The 21,337-nt window shown below is 34.2% G+C and overlaps 1 long non-coding RNA gene across 1 annotated transcript; it reads left to right on the top strand.

Annotated features, from left to right (window-relative positions):
• Positions 1-17,704: 17,704 nt before the first annotated feature.
• On the top strand, positions 17,705-18,749 carry LOC130218883 (uncharacterized). Its single transcript, XR_008836007.1, has 3 exons — positions 17,705-17,726; positions 18,353-18,419; positions 18,668-18,749. It is a non-coding gene; the product is annotated as an uncharacterized LOC130218883 (long non-coding RNA).
• Positions 18,750-21,337: the final 2,588 nt, after the last annotated feature.

The raw sequence follows: 21,337 nt of genomic DNA, 5'->3' as shown, positions 1-21,337 counted from the left end.
TAGTCAGCTCCAAGACAGGTAGATGTACAAATTACTTTTTTAATTTCACTTTATTAAAACTTAGGACTCTAAATCAACGGTTGGAGTTTATTGGTATAATTTCATGATTCAACATGACTAAGGTTCAAAAAGATGTTCCTTGGCAGCCTTGTGAGCTTCTTGTAATACGAACGGTCATATAATTCTTAAGATGCTTTCCTCTACTGTAAAACCCAAAAAGTTAAGGTAACTCAAACCTTTTGAGGAAACCGATTGCAACAAACCATTTAAGTTCAAAAACTAATCCTAATGAGTACTGTGAACTTAATTTATATGAGTAAATGAAGCAATTTGAGCACTGTAAAATCCAATAAAAGAGGAGAACTCAAACCAACTGAATACTGTAAAGCCCAATAAGTTAAGGCAACTCAAACAGGAAACCGATTGCTACCAACCATTTGAATTAAACTTATATATATACAAGTACTGTGAACTTACTCCATTTAAGTTAAAGTAATGAGGTATTTAATTAAATCATTAACTTCAACACTGAGTTCAAAACTTTTTTCAGATGAGTATAATTAACTTTCAGTACATTTTTGTTGGATAGTATAACTTATTTTAGTTTGAAATTCAGTAAATTATGAGTTAACTACACTCATTTCATTTGTTAAAGTTGACTGTTGGGTTGTACAGTGTACTATCTTTGAACAGATTTTAATCTGGTTCATCAGCTTTAGTTTTTAGACTCATCAAAATAACAATACTGCCAAACACTCATAAGTACAGACTAAAAAAAAGTTCAAGAATATTTTTCGATGCTTCAAAAGACCTAAGACAACGCAAAACAATTATTATTTGTTTTACCTTGTTAAACACACTATCAATATGATCTTTCCATGAAACCTTGTAGTCTATTTTTACACCCAATAACTATTTAAAAAAAGTGTATTTGTGGTACTTTTCTATTCATTGTCAAGACTTTCCCTGCTGAGAAAACTGGAAAATTGAAAAAGGGTCTATTGACTGCAGTGAACCCTGATGTCTTATGTGCAGTGGAAGGCATGGGTGAATGAAGTTGTTTTACAGTTGAGTTTTTTTTTTTTTTTGGCAGATGATTATTGAAATATGATTAGTTGAAGTCACATAGACTGAAAGTTGGAAATGTTCAATACTTTTTAGAGAGGAAAAATAAATTAAAAGGCTGAATTCTTTTGTGATGATGTGTGCATATGCACAGTTGGACATTGTTAGCAGATAAATAACTAGGTGTAATACTTTCAAGTGAGTTGGTATTATACAAGCCCACAGTCCCAAAAGTTCCCTGTAAAACATATGATTGTTTATGGTATGTTAATATCAAGTCAAACATTGGCCAGTCTTCGATTTTGCTATGATTTTCATCTCATCAGAAGCTGGAATTTTGATTTGTCTATTGTACTGGTTAAGTTTTAAGTATGTGTATACTTTTTCATTCTCAGTTTGTTTAAGAGTGAAACTTTTAAACTGAGTCACTCATTTGACTCATTCAAAGAACTGAAATTGAGTAATTATAATTCATTTGTCAAACACAATCTCCTCGGACAACACATTGCACCTGATATCCATGAAATCTCTTTGATGCGGTCACTAAAAGTTCACCGTGGAGAAAAACACAAATGCTGAATTAGCGTCCTAGCTGTTTAGACATATCCGTCAAGACACATGACAGAATGCTTCTTTCTTTTGAAGTCACAGTTCATTCCTAACCTGCCAAAATAAGACCGATGGTTAAGGGGGGGAAATTTTGCAGGAAATTTGTTTTTGTTCTCCAAATAGATTGGAGGAAATTTGATGTAAGGTTGCGTCATTGATTTAATTAACCACAGAGGTGGTCAGAGCTATTAAATAAAAATCACTACATCACCTGTAAACAAAATATTTAAGTGCCCACCATCTCCAAAAAAAGGTTTAGTAGTAATATGTGAGAACTCAATGTAACCAAATGACTACTGAGGAACTCATGAATAGCAAGTCCTATGTTTGATGTGGTGGACACAGCCAATGGCTAAAACCATGAATCTGACAAAAGATAAGAGCGAGAGACAGGGGAAAAAAACAGTTTAATCCAAATTCACAGGTGTGACACACCTTTGTTACCATCTCTGAAGTTCACAACGGACTCGCAGACAAAGGCCAGAGCTCCATGTGCCCATTGTAGCCTACAGAACAATACAGTGACTGTGACTTACTAATCCCTATGGAACGCTGACAGCTCAGGCCTGAAGCCACACTAGGCCTCATCTTCACTTAGAGTGCAGTGTCTGTGAACCACGGCAATGGGAACAGGGAGTATTTATAGTAGCCAGAATCTTGCCAAAAGCGAGGAACCAAAAGCCATTGTGGCAGTAAAAAATATTACCCCTATTGTCATCCTGTGGCCGTCATTGTAGCGTCACTTGATGGATGAGAAAATATGTGTCTGGAGGGGAAATGGCTCACTGCTTGAAAGCTTTTCAGGAGATGTTTGTAATGAAACTGGCCCATAAAGAAGAGAAAGACACGCAGTTCGGGTTTCATAAAGCAGGTGTCTGTTGGATTTGACACACCTCACCCTTCCTGGACGTACCTGTGTCTTATTAATGACTGAAAAAAACATCTTGGTTTCAGGGTTGGGCAGTGGTTCAAGAGCTAGCTTTGGAATTTGAATTGATGGCCAAAACACACAGGAAGCTAAACTGGAATTTGATTCTGAATTAAAGAGATAGTTCACCTAAAAATGAAAAGTCTGTTGTTATTTAATCACCCTTTACTTTCTGTTGAAAACAAAAAAGGAGATCTTGGAAACTGGTAACCATTGACCGCTAGTACTGTATTTCTTTTTCCTACTGGGTTTCCTACTTACCCATTTCCAACATTGTCCAAAATATATTCCTCTTCTGTGTTCAACAGAAAAAAAGAAATAAAAATCAAAAAGGATTGAATTCACATAAGGAAGAGTAGATGGAGAGTAAATTTTCATTTTGGGGTGAACTACTGTATCTATTTAAAAGAACTGAAATGTTACTTTAAGAGTAGCCTATTTCAACAGGTGTGCAATCTGGGAAATTATGTATCCTCACATCTTGATCCATATATTTGGTAAAAATTATATAGAAATGAAAGGCATCAGTCACTCACCCTCATGTTTCCCCAAGCTTGTATGGATTTATTTTCTTCTGTGGAACATAAAAGAGTACAAGTTTTTAAGGTAATATGGATGATGGTAAATACATTTCTGGATAAAAAAAAAATAATGATAATAATTACCACACACACATAAATCTCATCTGAAATGTGGAACATGGTTTTGGAACACTTTTTATGTAAGCATGTTTGTACATTGTCTAGATTTATCTCACTTAAAAAATGTATCAAAACCATGTTCGATATATATTTTGCATGTGTTACAAATATTAATACTTTAAAAATCAACATTACATGAAAGTTTCTTTTTTACCCCATATCATGACACCTCTATTTGAAACTGTTCCGAAATGAGAAAAAAATATGCAATGGTGAATGGTGCAATTTTTTGTCATTTGGTAAAAGACTGGATTATCGTTGGGTCTCGCTAACAAAATGAAAAAGGTTGGCATGCCATGTGACCACAGTTGAAGAAAACTTGTTTCCAGTGGGGAGGAAAGGTTGTGGTATTTTATAAAAGATTATAGAAAGACAATTTTTTCTATAAAATTTAAAAGAAAATGCACAGATACATCATTTATAACAAGCACAAGTATATACATACAAAAATAAGAAGGTTTTGATTTCATACTGACTTTAACGTGATGGCACATGCATTTCATATTTTTATTACAAACATTAATAATTTTGTAGATGTAGAGTAAAAAAAAACGTTTTTTAATTGTATGTACACAATTTCCTTTGTCTTTTTGCTCTGACCAAAGTTACTTGAACACACCAAAAAAAAAAAGAAAAAAATAAACTACTTCTCGGGATCATATTTGCTCCCTATATGCTTTCAATAGTTGATCATTTGTCCATTGTAAGAACACTTATGTCATATTATGATTTTCTCAACAGCGACAAGCAATTTTGTCATAGTCTTCAACTTTGTGATTCAATATATACATATCAAATAAAGCAAACCCACAATTGATTTAGAGTACTTAGCAGAAGCCACATCTTAAATCAGTCTGGGAAAATTGTAACTAAACATGCATTCAAGTATACAACACTGTTAAAAATAAAATTGACTCAACTTAAAAAAAGCTCTGCAGCAAGTTGCCTTACAGTTTTAAGTTGAGTCAACTATTTTTTATACAGTGAAGTTACAATAGAATTAAAATGATAAAATACACATCATTATCAATATCTCTTGTATAAATGCCCTGTTTTGATTGTCAGTTGGTCAGATCCTAATTGTTGAGTTGTGTTAATCCCGGCTCAACTCGATCCTGATATTGCTATAAATGGTAAAATTACTTAAATGTAAAGGCTATTTACAGGAATAGATCACCTAAAATGAAAAATTGATCATTTACCCACTTAACTTGTTTCAGACCTGATGACAAAATAGATCTTTGATGATAATAAAAAATATCTGAAAAATATTGGATACCTGGGTCACATTTTATTTTGATGTCCCTTTTGTTGAATTTAAGTTACATTGCATCTGCATGCCAACTAATTCTCATTAGATTATAAGTAGACTATTAGGTTGGGGTTAGGGTGTTGACATGTACTATAAGTTTCTTATAGTCAGTTAAATGTCAGTTGAAGGAGCAGTATTAACAGATATTAAGCAGAAGGTCTACTAATACTCAAATAGACCATCAAAATAAAGTGTTACCGATACCTGTAACCTTTAACTTCTACAGTATCTGTTTTTCCTTCTACAGAAGTCAGTGGTTACGGGTTTTTAGCTTTCTTCAAAAGACCTTTCTCTTTAACAAAAGTAAGAAAATAAAGGTTTATAACCACTTGAGGGTGAGAAAATAGTAAGTAAAACTTAATTTTGAGTGAACTAAGTGGTCACAGAAACTCCTTGTTAGTGGTGTGGAAATATCAAGTCAAACTTTGAACAGTTTTAGTTTTACAATGTTATTCCTCCTTCTTAAATATAAGACTTTTTTATGATTCTTAGAATGATTATATCAATTTCAGGTTTGCACATTTGCCTCAATTCAAATGTAAAAGTTCCTCAAACTGTAATCCAAAAAGGCATTCTCAAATCAATTCTGAGTAATGCACAATTCTGCCTGCGGTTATTATTGTGTACAGGTACTGTTTGTCCATAGCATTGATTATAATAGTTTGTGTTGCGATACTTCAGTGTTGTGAAAACTGACACTTGGACCATTTTCACAGGTGACATTATTCCCAAACACACCTTAGCCCTGGAGACTAGTGAAATGCGTGGCAATCTGAACAACAATGGCCTTCAGGAGCTCGCCTAAACCCTTTTGTTCCTTCCACAATAGCAGTGGCTCCCACCCTTTTCTTGTAAACAGCAAGCAGTGAATAACGCATACCTTGCAGGAAAATATCAGTATCCGAAATCAGGCCACCATAAAAAATGCTCAAGGATGCTGCCAACACGCCACCCTTGGAACTCTGAAATAATAATTGCGAGGAGAGAAAGAAAGGAGCGAGCGGGAGAGGAATCAATAGGAAGTGAGGGCAATATCTGATGAAATGTTTTCTTGTCAATGCTCAACCTCATCACCCCCTCCCTCGGCTGCTTTGACCTTCCTCTCGGAGCACATCCAGCCACAAAGAGGCTCCATTCTCTGGGGAGAAGAGCGCCTTGCTCTTGTGCGGAAACTCTATCACCTGCCTAAAAGAAAACTGTGTCATCTCCCCCCGTCCTAGCAGGAAGTCTCCAGCCAAGCACATCGCACACCCTGTAATATTCGCAGTGACCTTCAGCGCACCACCAAACTTTCTCACAGTCTGCCATGTTTCATGACGCTCCATATCGGACGGAGTTGTGGATTACACTGAGCTCAGGGAAGTGACTTGGCACTCTGAACAGAAAGTCATCTTCAGAGGAAGTGTGTGGCAAGGGCCTCATTGTTTGCCAGTGCAAACATGCAGTGTTGTATTATATAAAGCTCTGGAATGCTCATTTTTGATTGGTCAGTCATGCTGGTGGTGTGATATTTTGAAACATTTTGCAGCACTGTATACTAAATATGAATTATGTAAGTTATTATTAAGACATGATGCTATATAAATTATTAAATTATCTTAAATTGTATATGTTTTATACAATATATTATTTATTGTAATTATTATTAACGTTATACCATATATTATTATTATTATTATAATATTGTGATTGTCTTAGCAGAAGTCTAACATGCAGATAAAAAGTACGAACAAAAATATAAAAAGTTAAATGTATTACTATATTCCACTGTTACTTAAACTCATAAAATTAACACATTACATTTTTAAATCGCTTATTTATGCAAATGAGGCATTGTTTGATTAAATATAAACTGATTTGCATGCTTCCAGAACAGAAATTGGATCATTGCATACACCCTGGTATAATTCTTGTTTCATTTTGTTGGCATGTTTGAGTAAAAGATTTTTAGTAGAGAGATCAGGGAAATTACCTTTTATTACAGGAAAAAAATAATAATAATCTAGCAACATACTATATAAATCAGGCAAATGATAAATGTCCTCTGTAAACACCTTCAGAATGGATATGAATAAACCTGTGAAGTTTGTTTTATTTAAATGTTCTTCCAGTAGAGAGTTACTCTTAAAGTATACAAATGCTATCCATTTAAAATAAATGCATAATGTGTATTTTGAACTTGTTTCTGCAATTCAGTGATTTGTTATACAAATTGCATTGCTTTTTTAGGTAACACTTTATTTTGATGGTCCGTTTGAGAATTAGTAGACTGTCTTTTTAATATCTGCTGATACTGCTCCTTTAACACACATTTAACGGACTATAAGAAACTTTGCAAGTATGTCAACTTACATTAACCCCAAACCTAACAGTCTACTTAAAATCTAAGAGAATTAGTTGGCATGTAGATGCAATGTAAATTCAACAAACAGACCATCCAATTAAAGTGTGACACTTTATGATTTATTTTATCACTATAAAAGCTAACAACACCAGATTGTATAACCTGCATGCTTTGAATGAAACCAAAATAATGCAGATGTTAAACTGATAATCAACATAACAGGCCCTGTTCAACATTTACTTCCTCCTTGGTGTTGACTAAATGGATTTTAGATAACAAATAAGCTTTCTGTCTTTCATAAGCTCAAATATCTTGGCCTGCCGTGGGTTGCAGTAAGTGCTTTTGGTTAAACTACAAAGAAACCATCAGTGAACTGTGCTGTTTGGCTTTGGACCCGCAGTTCCTTCCTGTTCATGAAAATTGTCTCTGAAATGTGTTTTCAGTACACAAAAATTTGGACTTCCTCATGGGTTAATGCCCGAAACATGGCTCCATATTAATGAAAATGTGTTCCACCTGAGAAATGGAAAGCTAAACAAAAAGAGCATTTCAAGAATTAAATTAATTCAACCCACTGGATGTTGCTCCTCATAGCACAAACTACAGACAGCAGTTGGCTGAAGTTTAGAGATTACAGAAATAACTTTAGCATTATTCAGTGTTGATCAGTAAAACGTCAGGGTTCAAATAAAACACAAAGCACTTTGCTGTCAGAAAGAGCCCTGGGTTTATTGTGGCTGAGACATTTAGTGGTGTATTGTGGATCAATACTGACATCTGCTGGCTATGTGTAAAACTGTTAAAACCGAGAATGAAAGAAACTTAAAAGGGTAAGTTCACCAACAAATTTAGCTACTCACTGTTTACTCAGCCTCAAGTGATTCCAAACATTCATTCATTTACACACGCACGCACGCACGCACGCACACACACACACACACACACATACAGTATATATATATATATATATATATATATATATATATATATATATATATATATATATATATATATATATATATATATATATATACATAGATACACTCTCAGACAGCACGGTGGCTCAGTGGTTAGCACTGTCGCCTCCCAGCAAGAAGGTGTTCTGTTGATTTGTCCTACCTTGTCAGATTGTCCTACCTCCCATTCAAAGAGTAGGCAGCACATTTTGATGACGCAATAGGCTACACATCAGATTTTGCTACCAGTGCAAATTTTAATGTGGAATAGTGTGATATGAAGCTGTAATATTGCCTTAACCTACCTGATCCCTAACCCCAACCTCAGAACCATTCAACTACAGTGTTGGTAGCAAAATCTGATGGGTAGGATAAAATGTCATTACACCCCGGCTGGGCCAGTTGGCATTTCTGTGTGAAGTTTGTATGTTTTCCCAGTGTTCACGTGGAGCTGTTGGGACTCCGGTTTCCCCCACAGTCCAGAGAAATGCTCTATAGGTGAATTGGATAAACTTAATTAGCCATAGTGTATGAGTGTAAGTGTGAATGTGAGAGTGTATGGGTGTTTTACCAATACGTTGTTGCTGCTGGAAGCTATGGCATCCGCTGAGTAAAAATATATGCTGGAAAAGTTGGCAGTTCATTCCGCTGTGGCTCCCCCGATTATTAAAATGACTAATCTGAAAAGAAAATAAATAAATGAAAATATATAAACTCATAAAATTAGCAACCGAATAGGGAGTGCATTTTCATTTCATATATATATATATATATATATATATATATATATATATATATATATATATATATATATATATATATATATATATATATATATATATATTGTTCAACAGAATAAAGAAAATCGTGGTTTATAACCACTTGAGGGCGAGCGAAAAGTGAGTAAATCTTAATTTTGTGTGAACTATTCACAGTAAACCTGTAACTATTGACGTGGGAAAACCAAGTACTATGGAAGTCAGCAGTTACAGCTTTTCAGCCTTTTTAGTTTATTTTTTTTTCAAAATATCTTCATTCACCAGAAGAAAGTGTAACCAGTTTGGAACAAGAAAAGGGTGGGTAAATTGTGATTATATTATTAAAGAATGTCTATTTTTATTTATTAAATGCCTATAGATAGATAGATAGATAGATAGATAGATAGATAGATAGATAGATAGATAGATAGATAGATAGATAGATAGATAGATAGATAGATAGATAGATAGATAGATAGATAGATAGATAGATAGATAGATAGATAGATAGATAGAAAAGAATATAAAATTGTAAATTTAAATTATTCACTGACGCCTCCTGGTGGCCATTGGTTAACGAATTTGGTACACGTATTGAAAGCTATTGCCACTAAATAGGCCTGACTATTTATTATTATTTTTACCGACGACATTGATTCGCGCCTTTTTTATTTCTTTGTTTTAGGCCAACGATGAATGATGCTTTAAACACTTACTTTAGGTTACTTGTGAATGGTGCGCATTTTCTACACTTAGTCTACATTCCAGAGTCTGATAAGTTGATGTATTTCAGCAGCAGGTATAGAAAAGGATGACAAATCACTGGTTTATGAAGTCATGATTTTAGCAGTCAGATAATGCTTTCCTCCTTGTGAGCTCCTGAACCCCAGAGCGCTCGTCTTATAGCGGCGCTGTTGAACGTGAGAGCCGCTTTTGAGTCGAGCTGTCCTTGCCTGACAAAGTGCTTCATCTCCTGCGAGCCTCTCTCAGGGGACCCGTTCAGTGTTCTGGGAAACTAACGGCTCGACAGCTGCAATCCTCCACAAACGTGATGAAAAGTCGGCTTCCTCTTCAAACTGCACGCATCCTAATGACCTCAGCGCACACACGAGCGCGCACAGCTTGGGAAATGCAGATCTTTTGAGGTGACAAATTCATTTTACTTTGGATAAAGTGAAGAGTGGAAAGTTTTTATTTTGAGGGTCAGACATCTATTTTCAAGCGAAATAAGCATAATAAGGGAATAGGGATTAAAAAGGAAAATATTTTAGGTAAATATCAGTGCGACATTACATGGATAGTTCACCCAAATTGAAAATGTATCTAATATTGCTCTCCCTCAAGGGCTCCAAAGCATTTATGAGTTTCTTTTTTTCTATTGAAGGAAAGTGAAAAAGTATACATAAAAAGTTATAAACCTGTAAATACTGACATCCAAGGAAGGAAAAAAAACAACAACAAAAAAACTAAACAAATGGTAACACTTTGCAATAACAGTGCATGAATATTGATGTATTAATATGTAAACTAAACATTACATTATTATGGACTAATGTTGAGTTAATGCATGCTCTTATCATGAACTAACTTTGCTGTAACTACAACACGAGTTCATGTGTGAATAATGGCTACCTTCATTACTTGTTAGTACATGACTGTTTGTTATTGTATTAATTACCACATTAGTTTATGCTTAATTTAACCATCATGAACTCATGGCATGTTAATGTACACACTCACTTTGTTATATACACCTTAGTTGTACCAGGTTGGACCCTCTTTTGCCTTCAGAACTGTCTTAATCCTTTGTGGCATAGATTCATCAAGGTACTGGAAATATTTCTCTGAGATTTTGGTCCATATTGACATGATAGCATCACAGGGTTGCTGCAGACTTATCAGCTGCATATCAGTCATGGCTCATGTCAAAAGCTATAGGTGACCAATTATTTAAAAGCGGAATTTATTTTCCGTCTCCAAAGCTTGTGAAAACAAAAAAACATAGCATATGTTAATGCTTTTAATTTATAGTAGGTTATTTATTAAGTATCTGTACTGTATATGGCATGGGCCTTTTAGTTAGCACATGTTTGCAGTGGTTTACATGTGTCAAATTGTAAAAGTAGACTTAAAAAAAATTATATATATATATATATATATATATATATATATATATATATATATATATATATATATATATCCTATTAATAATAATAATAATCATCAATATTATTAAAGTATGATTTTTTTTCATTTCCTAATAAATATTACATTTCATTTCTTACTTAATAGCCTCATTATGTGTTAGCTTTTGTAAGTGATTTTATGTTTTAGAATAGAATATGTAAAGTTTTCAATAATGTTTGTAAAAGGAAACATGGGTTCTGAAGATGCTGTTTACATATATTTTGATTAATATGGAAAACGAGTGCATGTTTTTACCAAAACTTATATTGGATTTTTAAACGGATGTTTGTGTAAAACAATATAATTTGCACAAAGAAATGATGAGGTTCTTTTGTAAAGAAGTTGTTACTCCACCCTGTTTAGAGCATCATTATGGGAGTTTTACGTTATAAGTAACGTGGTTCAAACGATGGATCTGCGACAGAGAAACTACAGGTTTTGGGAAACACTTGTCACTACATTGTTCTTGTCCCAAACAATGCATTGTACTATGATAGTTCAGTTACGTCGTTGTTTGGGAAATGCACCCCTGAACCGTTAATACAAGGCAGGATGATCCATGCTTTCATGTTGTTGACACCAAATTCTGACCAAAGCATCCGAATGTCACTGCAAAAAGAGACCAGACCAGACAACATATTTCCAATCTTCTATTGACCAATTTTGGTGAGCCTGTGCGATTTGTAGCCTCGGTTTTAACAAGTAGTTATTTGAGGAACTGTTGCCCGTCTATCAGCTGGAACCAGTCTGACCATTCTCCTCTCACCTCTGGCATCAAAGCATTTGCACGCACAGAACTGGTGCTCACCGGATACTTTCTTTTTTTTTTTTGGGACCATTATCTGTACACCCTAGAGATGGTTGTGCATGAAAATCTCAGTAGATCAGCAGTTTATGAAATACTTAGACCAGCCCGTCTGGCACCAACAACCACGCCACATTCAAAGTTACTTAAATCACCTTTCTTCCCCATTCTGATGCTCAGTTTGAACTGCAACAGATCGTCTTGACCATGTCTACATGCATTGAGTTGCTGCCATGTGATTGGCTGATTAGTAATGTACTTTAAAGAGCAGTTGGACAGGGGTACCTAATAAAGTGGCCAGTGAGTGTATCATTATATTGTGACTTTACATGGAGGGGCACATCAATAACCCTTTGTTAACTCATGAACTTTTTATGCACGTCTGTCTAACATGCTTTTACACTGAAAAAACAATAGAAAAGTGTTTTGTCAACATCAATATGATCAGTTAAAGGAGTTCATGAGTAGTTTAGGAGGAGTTAAATGATGGCCCCTCATGTAGCCATGACATAGTTAACAATAACAGCTCATGTTGCTTACATTTAACTTAAACTTAAATGTTAATTAATACATAAAATTACCCACATGTACTAACAAGTAATTAATGTAGCCATTATTTACTCATACTCTGGTGACTCATGTTGATTAAAGTCAGTTCATGATTAGCGCATGTATTTACTTTATTATAAATTAATGAGTTATGTTAGTTTACATATTACAGTTTTTCTCAGTGGCTTTGGTGCATTTCTCACAACATTTACATATGCACAACAGTTAATGCATTTCTCAAAACAATTAGTCATTTGTGCACATCATAGTAGCAGTTTCTCATTCCTTCCAACAAATTGCAAATGCTTTTGGACATGATTTGGACATCAATTGCTTTCATACTACTCTCTGCTGTTTTATAACATTATCATCTGCTTATTTCATGTCAGTCAAAACTTAACTAAACTTGTGAATGCTGAATAGTCATTCCATATTAAACTAATAGTCCTCATTTCATTACTTGAGTCTTTACATACAAAAAATGTTGTTTCATGAATCATTTACAAACCTATGTATGTTGTAGTTTCAGTTCCAGTATGTACTGCAATAGGGTATATGCCGAAGCATGCTCATAGGACTTTGAATTTGCCAGTAACCTGGGTTAGGCGCTTCTGGTCAATTGTATGCCAATGCAAAAATCGACGCATTTAAGGTCAATTTTCTTTAAAAATCAGCTTATCTCCACTGGTGATATCTGATATAAAGTGGGTCTCAGATTGTACACAAAGCACTGCATTAAACAACATTTCCCCCACCATGTCTTTATAATATGAGCATTTATTTTACCCCATTATATTCAATGGAGCTTCTGCGCTAGCCTGCCGATTCGCGTGCGAGTAAATAGCCTTTTGTCTCGTTTTACGCTTGAACAATTAAATAAATGCCAAAATTTATTTAACTGAGTGTATTTTAATTACATTACAACATTGATGCTGTAAAAGGAACCGTATAAAATGGGAAAAAATTCACAATAACAGGTCACCGGAAGTTTATCAGCATTGGAAAAACACTAGCTCGGCATATACCCTATATTGTTTACAGTTGTGCACAGCTCTACCCAAAGGAAGTTTATGTTTGTTGTAAATAAGGGTGTATTTATTAGTTTGCACAATGCTGTGAATAAATTAGAATTGTAAAGAGCTTATGCAGTAAAAATGTGAAACAGACATATTCAGTGTCTTGTACTCAGATACCTCACTAAATGCAGTGATGTCTAGTTTTACTGTAGTTTTCAAATGGCTGTGCAAATAGTATATAGTGCTGTCTTGAGCATTTTCAGGAAGTGTCAACAAAATCTGACTTTTTTGCATTTAAAAACACAGAGTAAGCTGTCTTAATGAAAACCTGACAAAGCCATGTGACTATCTTGTTCATAAACAATGCTGTCAGGACTTTTCATATTGATGACACTGACACTTTCATTGACATCAATACTTGCTTTTGAGGAATGAGCTCTCATTTTGATCAAGTGACACGCTTTTGCTAGTTATCAACTATGCACCAAAGCCACTGAGAAAAACTGTAATACAGGTTATATCTCTGATGTTAAGTGTCTAGGAGTAAGAGCAACAGTGAAAAGTTTAAAGTTGGTTGGGGTGAGTGTGGGTCAGTCCGCTCCCTTCACAACAACGCCAATTCAGTTAAAGAATTTATTAACAGCTGCTGATATTGTTACAATTGTAATATTTAATAATATAGTCATCCTCAAGATTTGTAAAGTCATACAGCTCTGGGTAACTTGAAACACATCTTTAGAAGTCTCCATAGTCGTCTTGACAAAATAAACACTAGCTGCATCCCAAATCACATACTTATGCACTAGTCTACACCATTTAAGTAGTGTGTTCACACCAAAAACTCTAAAAATAATAAGTGCACTTTATTTACCAGGATGATGCACTCATTTAGCCAGTAAAATGAAGTGTGTAATGATGGATACTTCACACACTCAATGACCGCAGCTTTGCTCACGTAGCAGAAGGGACGGAGCTATCAGGCGCACATGTTGTATAACTTAATTTATTTTGGATGGTGAAACTGAAATTATCCTATGAGAGTGATTATAGCGCCTCTTGTTGGTGAATGCAGTTATACTCACGGTAGGTATTATTTGATAGTTTGGTCTTTTATTTCACTGATTTGGCAACCATCAAACGTCATCAGAGAAACAGGCTGAATTTCCACTTAGTAAAAAAACGTGTTTCATTTGTGATGATACTACATGCATATACAGCCTGATCTCACGAGAAAACGTAAGTATTTTACGTTTTGTCAGTTTACTGGTTAATTCGTACGAATTCGTACGAGTTTAGTTGTACGAAATTGTACGATTTTAAAAAGGAGGCGTGTCACCTAACCCCACCGCTAAACCCAACCGTCATTGGGGGATGAGCAAATCATACTAAATTGTACGAATTAGATCGTATGAATTCGTATGAATTAGCCACTAAATCAAAAAGTTACGAATTGCTGTGAGATTGTGTTGGCATATACTATGCTGTTGAGTGTGCAAGTGCATAAGTACATAGTGCATGAGTCCATAGTGCATGGGCGTTGCTAGGCCTATTTCAGGGGGGGCTGTATATTTCTTCTAAGCCCCCTTAAAACTTTTAGGATTAGCTCATAAACTGTACACTAAATTATTCTCTCAGTCCCATTTAAATTTTTTATATGAAAACAGCGGAAGAATTCGACTCGTCCTCATCTTTTATTTTTTCATTTGATCAGCAAACCACTGCTGTGGAGAGTGAGAAAACAAGGTGTGTGTTTATCGATAGATTGTTATAATATCTGCTTATTTGCAGTTCTTTGCTACAGATACACTTGTATCACTTGTACCCCAATGTCATAGAGGAGCAATCGGGTTTCCCATCTACTGACTCGGTGCTCACCTCATAATCACAACTGACCTATCTTTTTAGTAAACTATTCAAAAGATATGTCTCTAAACGCAAAAGCGAGTTCGGTGTGATCGACCCCTTAGTCAAATACTCACATATGACAATAGACATACTTCAGATGTGTAAGTGTATGTTTTTTTATACAGACAAGTTAAATGTGTAATTTTAAAACCTTTGTGTTTTCAGGCAACCAAAAAGCTGTTGTCATGTAAAAGAATGACTAAAGTGCTTTAAAAAAATTCCTTTTTATTCAGGGATCGGGGTGTGCTGTAGATTGGTAAGTTAAGAACCTTGGGTGGTGGGAAGGGTAAATTATTGTATTACCAGTAAAGCACCAGAACTCTGATTTTCTGGCAATATTACAGTGAAAAGGGCTAATGCTATTTAAACTTTTGCTAAGAGTGGTCAATCACTTCCATATCAACCAATAGAGAGCTGTGGGTGTGGCTTCTGTAGCAGAGAGGCTAAGTCAGGGAAGTTAGGCTGCAGTTTTAGGAATGTAATTTCTAGGGCCACCTTTCTAGGATCTCTTATTAGATGACCCTACCCCTAAACTCAACCCTGAGAGAAAACATGGCAAACTTTGAATATCAAAACACACAGTTAAGTATGAATGTAGAAAGTAAGCATTAACTTTTTATGTATTTCTTTCACTCCCTACTGGACATGTAAGAAAAAAACAGGGGTAAAACTAGGGTCCTAGAAATGCATTCAAGCCTCTCAAATTGTGCAGGAACATACTCTTGGTTTATGCCTGTGAAGGACAATAGTTGATGCATTACATGACAGGTGAGCTGAACTTATGGGTACTGTAAGGTGGGCTTTTTACCACACATTATGTTCCATATAAAATATTACATATAGTGTAAATGGTCATTAAAATTGTTTAAATGATTAGGACATGTAGTTATTATTTTTGTAATTACAGCTGCAATGTTAATAGCACAGACACAAAACACTTCACCTTAAAATCCTTTAAACAAAAAAATATAAAAACGTTTTTATATTAAATACCCATGCACACTATTATTTATTCAAAATGTATGTGCCTTTTATTTTAATCTTTAATTAAAGAAAATAATCCAAAATCCAATAAGGCCAAAATCTTTAAATAAAGTAAAAATTGCATTATGGGCAACACAGTGGCTCAGTGGTTAGCACTGTCGCCTCACAGCAAGAAGGTCGCTGGTACTGCAAATAACAGTACACCAAAAGGGTAACACATACATTTTCATTCTCAACTCTTTAAATTTATTTATTACATACCAAACAAGAATGTATGTGAATAATCACCAAGTGTGGGGTTTTGTTGCATGTATTTGACCATATATCTGTAATACTTAAGCCAAATATGACTTTGCATGTACACTGTAAAAAGTAAAGGTGCTTCAAGTACTCTGTTGAGTACTCAAGGAACTTCAACATGTATTTTAAGTGCCTCAAAGCTCTTTCTCTCAAAAAGGGGTTCCTTGAGGAACCACTGACAGTCTTTGCAGTGCTTGCAGGACCCTTTTGCAGTAACTGGGATCCTACAAGCACTTTTTTGTCAATACTGAGGTTCTGGAGTCACTGTTTCCTTACACTAAGACCTCGAAGCACTTTGAAAGTTATTGGAGGAACTCAATTTTCAAAAAAGAGTTACTGAAAGATCTATGAACTTATATAATGGTTCCTGGTGGATCTCTCCTCTAAAAGCTAGCACTTAAAGGAACCAAAAGATTTTTTTTTGTTATAATTAAATAGACAATTGTGGAGACCAGAAAATGAGATGGATGTTAATTTACTTAATATTTACTTAGTTATTTGTGCTTTTAGAATGATATGAAATTTGGTGTTTGTTTTTCTTTTTTGTGTGGCACTCACTGTGAACACAAGAATATCATTGATAAGAGTCTAAATGTTGACTTGATTGCAGTTAGGAGACTGACTGGGAAATTGTGAAAAAATGTGAAAATGTAAAAGTAATTTTGGAGAATAAAATACAAATGAGCCACAACAGAGGAAAAAAGAGACAAAAACATGCACAGGCTTGTACAATTATGAAAATGATAATTATTATAGGGGGCTAATTCAATTTTCTGTCAAATTGTCTGTCATTTAAAACAATAATAATAACAACAACAACTGCTGCAATAATAATATTAACAATAATAATAATAAATATTAAGCTATTATTATTGTTGTTATTTCTATAAAAATAGAACCATTATAGCACAGTTCTTCAAAAATCCACTCATGAAAAATATTTAAGATATAACTAAACTTAAGTATATAGGCTATGGGCTCTGGGTTATTAATAAAAAGTATTCCTCCAGTTTGTTTTGATAAACCAACAAAGATAACTTGCTAATGAATGCAGTATTTTGTACATTTTTATTTTTCTAAATTAAATGTTTTTTTTTTTTTCATCTGTTTCTTGGATTAATGGAATGGAATTAATTGTGTTCCCAAAATAAATAAATAAAAATTAACCGGAACTAACAAAATAATATAAACATGACGCGGACGCGCATCATCGTGCACGCGCAGGTCGCAGGAGCGTTTTCAAATAGCGAGTTGTAACGGCTCCTTTCCTCCATTTCATGACGGTTGTCATCTCTAACACACGGAAGGTGAGTAAGTTGGCAAAATAAATATACAAATTAGATACGATTTGCACACAAATATCTACACTTACACGCATCATTATGTTGTGTAACCTGTTTTAGGAACGTCTCGCGAAGCGATTGCTGTTGTATAAGATTGGGTAAACATTATTATTTTGCGATAATAACAATCGGCTGGATATACATAATCACTCAAATTACACGTCTACCTCACACAAATATAAATAATTTGATGTAAAATATTGATTTATGTCGAAATATTTTATTGTCATTGAACACGAAGCTTCCATGAAAGCCATTGCAAGCGACCGTTAATTTCAAATTAAACAGATAACGTTATACATTCGTACTTATTAGACGGCTTTACCCACAAATATATTTATTTATTTATTGTCTTCCCTTACATAAACAGTGTGTAGCAAGTGTCTTGAGCAGGGTTGCTTATATTATTTTCTAGCCGCGATGCTATCTAATATTCTTTCCTTTTATTGTTTGTGAGTAATATTACGCATTTGTTATTATTTGCGTTTCTTAAACAGTTACCTGTGTGACAAATTGTGTCATGTACTTCAATATATTTTTTATTCATTCACACAAATAATGTACATAAAGCCTGCCTTTTTCCTTCTCAGAACCTCCACATAAACCCTGAAATTGTTCAGTATTCTCTCTCAAACAGCCGTTTGAGTCACCTCAAATGTAAGTATTTTTTTAAGTAACTAACTGAATTGGAAATAAATGTAAAAATCATTTAACAAACAATATTATTTGATAATCATTATCCAGCTGGGTAACACTGAACTAATGACATTAAACTTTTAACCTTTTAAGTGTTTAAAATCACTCACTTATTTTCTCATTTGCTTGTTTCTGATGTATCCATATTAGGTGTAAATCATTGTGACAGATATAGACTAGAAATTTAAAGTTTGCTGTATCAAATCCAGGTAGCAGAGGGCCAGGTTAAAACGGTCCGATGCACTTCACTTGCAATGCAGATCATCATTTCTGGACAGCTTTCTACTTACTGGTGTGGACATGAAAGGTTCAGCAGACTTTTTGCTCTGAATGAATGGCTATTAACATGGTGTGAAGAATTTGCTCTTTATTAACAATTGGAATCTTTTCTAGGATCGTCCTAGGCTTGCCCATGCTGATGGGCTGCACCACAGCAGTACTGGAGCTGAATTCCTGTCGGACAACATCTTCAGGATGCTTTGACTAGTTAGTGAAAATCCACATTTTAGTCATGTAGACTTTTGCTCGTCCCACTTTAATCACAGTAATGCATATCTGGCTAACTTCATAGAAACTGTCTGTTCCTCGCATTATTAGATCAAGAATTTAATTTACTATGTGTTCTAGAAAAAAATCTATTAAAAATCAAACCAGAAAAATGGTAAATAAGTGAAAATACTTTTTTTTTTTTTTTTTTTTTTTAAGTTCGGTCTTCTAAACGTCAGGCCACTTGCACCTAAAGCAAGTATTGTAAATGAACAGACAACAATCTTAATGCACTAATAATCCTAATCTTAATGTCTTACTGAAACCTGACTAAAGCAAAATAACTACAGTATGTGAACTTGAATTTAATTAAATTACATTTATTATTAGATAAAGCAACATAATGCTTGGGTAATACATTTAAAATTAATAGTTGTTCAATTAAAATAATATTTATAAAGTGTCCACCAAATTAAAGTTTTTTAACAAAGTAGTGAGTTAGTTAATACCACCTCACAAATAAACATGGTTTAAAGTAAATAAAAATTTTGTCATCATTTACCCACCTCTAATATGTTCCAAACCTGTTTGATTTTCTTTCTTTAGTTGAGTGCAAAACATTATATTTTGATTAAAGCTGAGCATTTTTAACCGTTAAAAATAAATTATAACCAGTATAACAAAAGTATGGATTGTGGTTATAGGTTTTCTGTTTTCAGTTCAACAGATGAAAGAAACTTAAACAGGATTGGAACAAGTGAAGGTTGAGTAAATGATGACAGAATTAAATTTTTTGGGTGAACTGTCCCTTTAAAGTGAAAGTGAAGCACTCAGTCAAGTTTACATTCATTTGTAAATTGATGTCCAGTTTAGTGAAAATATAATAAACAAACTCGATTAATGTAACCATTATTGAAGAAAAGAGCATGTTTTACAATAGTTTATATTTTTAGAGCTAGGGTGCAGCTATTTTGGAATATCACTGTCTGACGTCACAAGGTTGGTTCCGTTCCCTCAGCTGAACAGATACAGTGGAAGTAATGGACTGAACACGGACACTAGAAAGCCTAATTTAACACAATGCATAAAGTTTTGGATGTGCATCACAGAGCTGGTGCAAATACAAGCATTACATTTACAGTTAAAGTCAGAATTATTAACCCCCCTTTGAATTTTTTTTTTCTTTTTTTAAAATATTTTCCAAATGATGTTTAGCAGAGGAAGGAAATTTTCACAGTATGTCTGATACTATTTTTTCTTCTGGAGAAAGTTTTATTTCAGCTAGAATAAAAGCTGTTTTTAATTTTTTTTAAAGCCATTTTAAGGTCAAAATTATTAGCCCTTTTAAGTTATATTTTTTGATAGTTTACAGAACAAACCATCGTTATACAGTAACTTGCCTAATTACCCTAACCTGCCTAGTTAACCTAATTAACCTAGTTAAGCCTTTAAATGTCACTTTAAGCTGAATACTAGTGTTCTGAAAAATATCTAGTAAAATATTATTTACTCTCATCATGGCAAAGATAAAATAAAACAGTTATTAGAAATGAGCTATTAAAACTATTATGTTTAGAAATGTGTTAAAAAAATTGGAAATTAGGGAAAAAAAACAAGGGTGCTAATAATTCAATGGAGCTAATAATTCTGACTTCAACTGTATGTCTGAAACATAAAAATACATTTTTTAATTTTTCTTTTATTATCGATCAATTGATGTGCTTTGGTCCACTCTCTGTTTTACGATGCCTGACTGCCCTCAATGTCTTTAACAAGATCTGGTACCTGACGTAATGGAGGCGGGTACTTTCAGTTTCACTATGTAGCCCCTCACTTCTGTTCATGTTCAAACCAAACTAAGATCGGTGCCGTTTTTCACATCACAGGTTTTTTCGCGCTTCATATTTAATGTTGAAAGATTATTGTAATCGTTGCATTAGTCTGAATGTAAATCACCGTGCCAGGCAGCGCTGCACCAGTGTGAGAGAGTAGACCAAAGCACATCAAATGAACAGTATTTAAAAAAAAAAAAGAAAAATAGTAAACATTTTTAAAAAAATTAGATTTTAAACACAAGTGTGTTCCTTGTATTTGTACCAGCTCTGCGATGCATGTCCACAACTTCACGCATTGTGTTAAATTAGGCTTTTCAGTCTTCATGTTCAGTCCATTACTTCCACGACATCAGTTCAGTTGAGGGAATGGAATCAACCCGGTGACACAGCGACATTCCAAAATAGCTGCACCCTAGCTCTAAAAACTACAGTAAAACATAGCATTTTCTTCAAAATGGTTACATTAATCGAGTTTGTAATATATATTTTCATTAAAGTAGAAAACAATTCGCAAAATAACGTAAACTTGACAGACTGCTTTACTTTCATTTATATATT

The sequence above is a fragment of the Danio aesculapii genome, chromosome 24 (assembly GCF_903798145.1).
Source record: "Danio aesculapii chromosome 24, fDanAes4.1, whole genome shotgun sequence".
Classification (NCBI taxonomy): Eukaryota; Metazoa; Chordata; class Actinopteri; order Cypriniformes; family Danionidae; genus Danio; species Danio aesculapii.
This window is presented reverse-complemented; position numbering and strand designations above follow the sequence as displayed.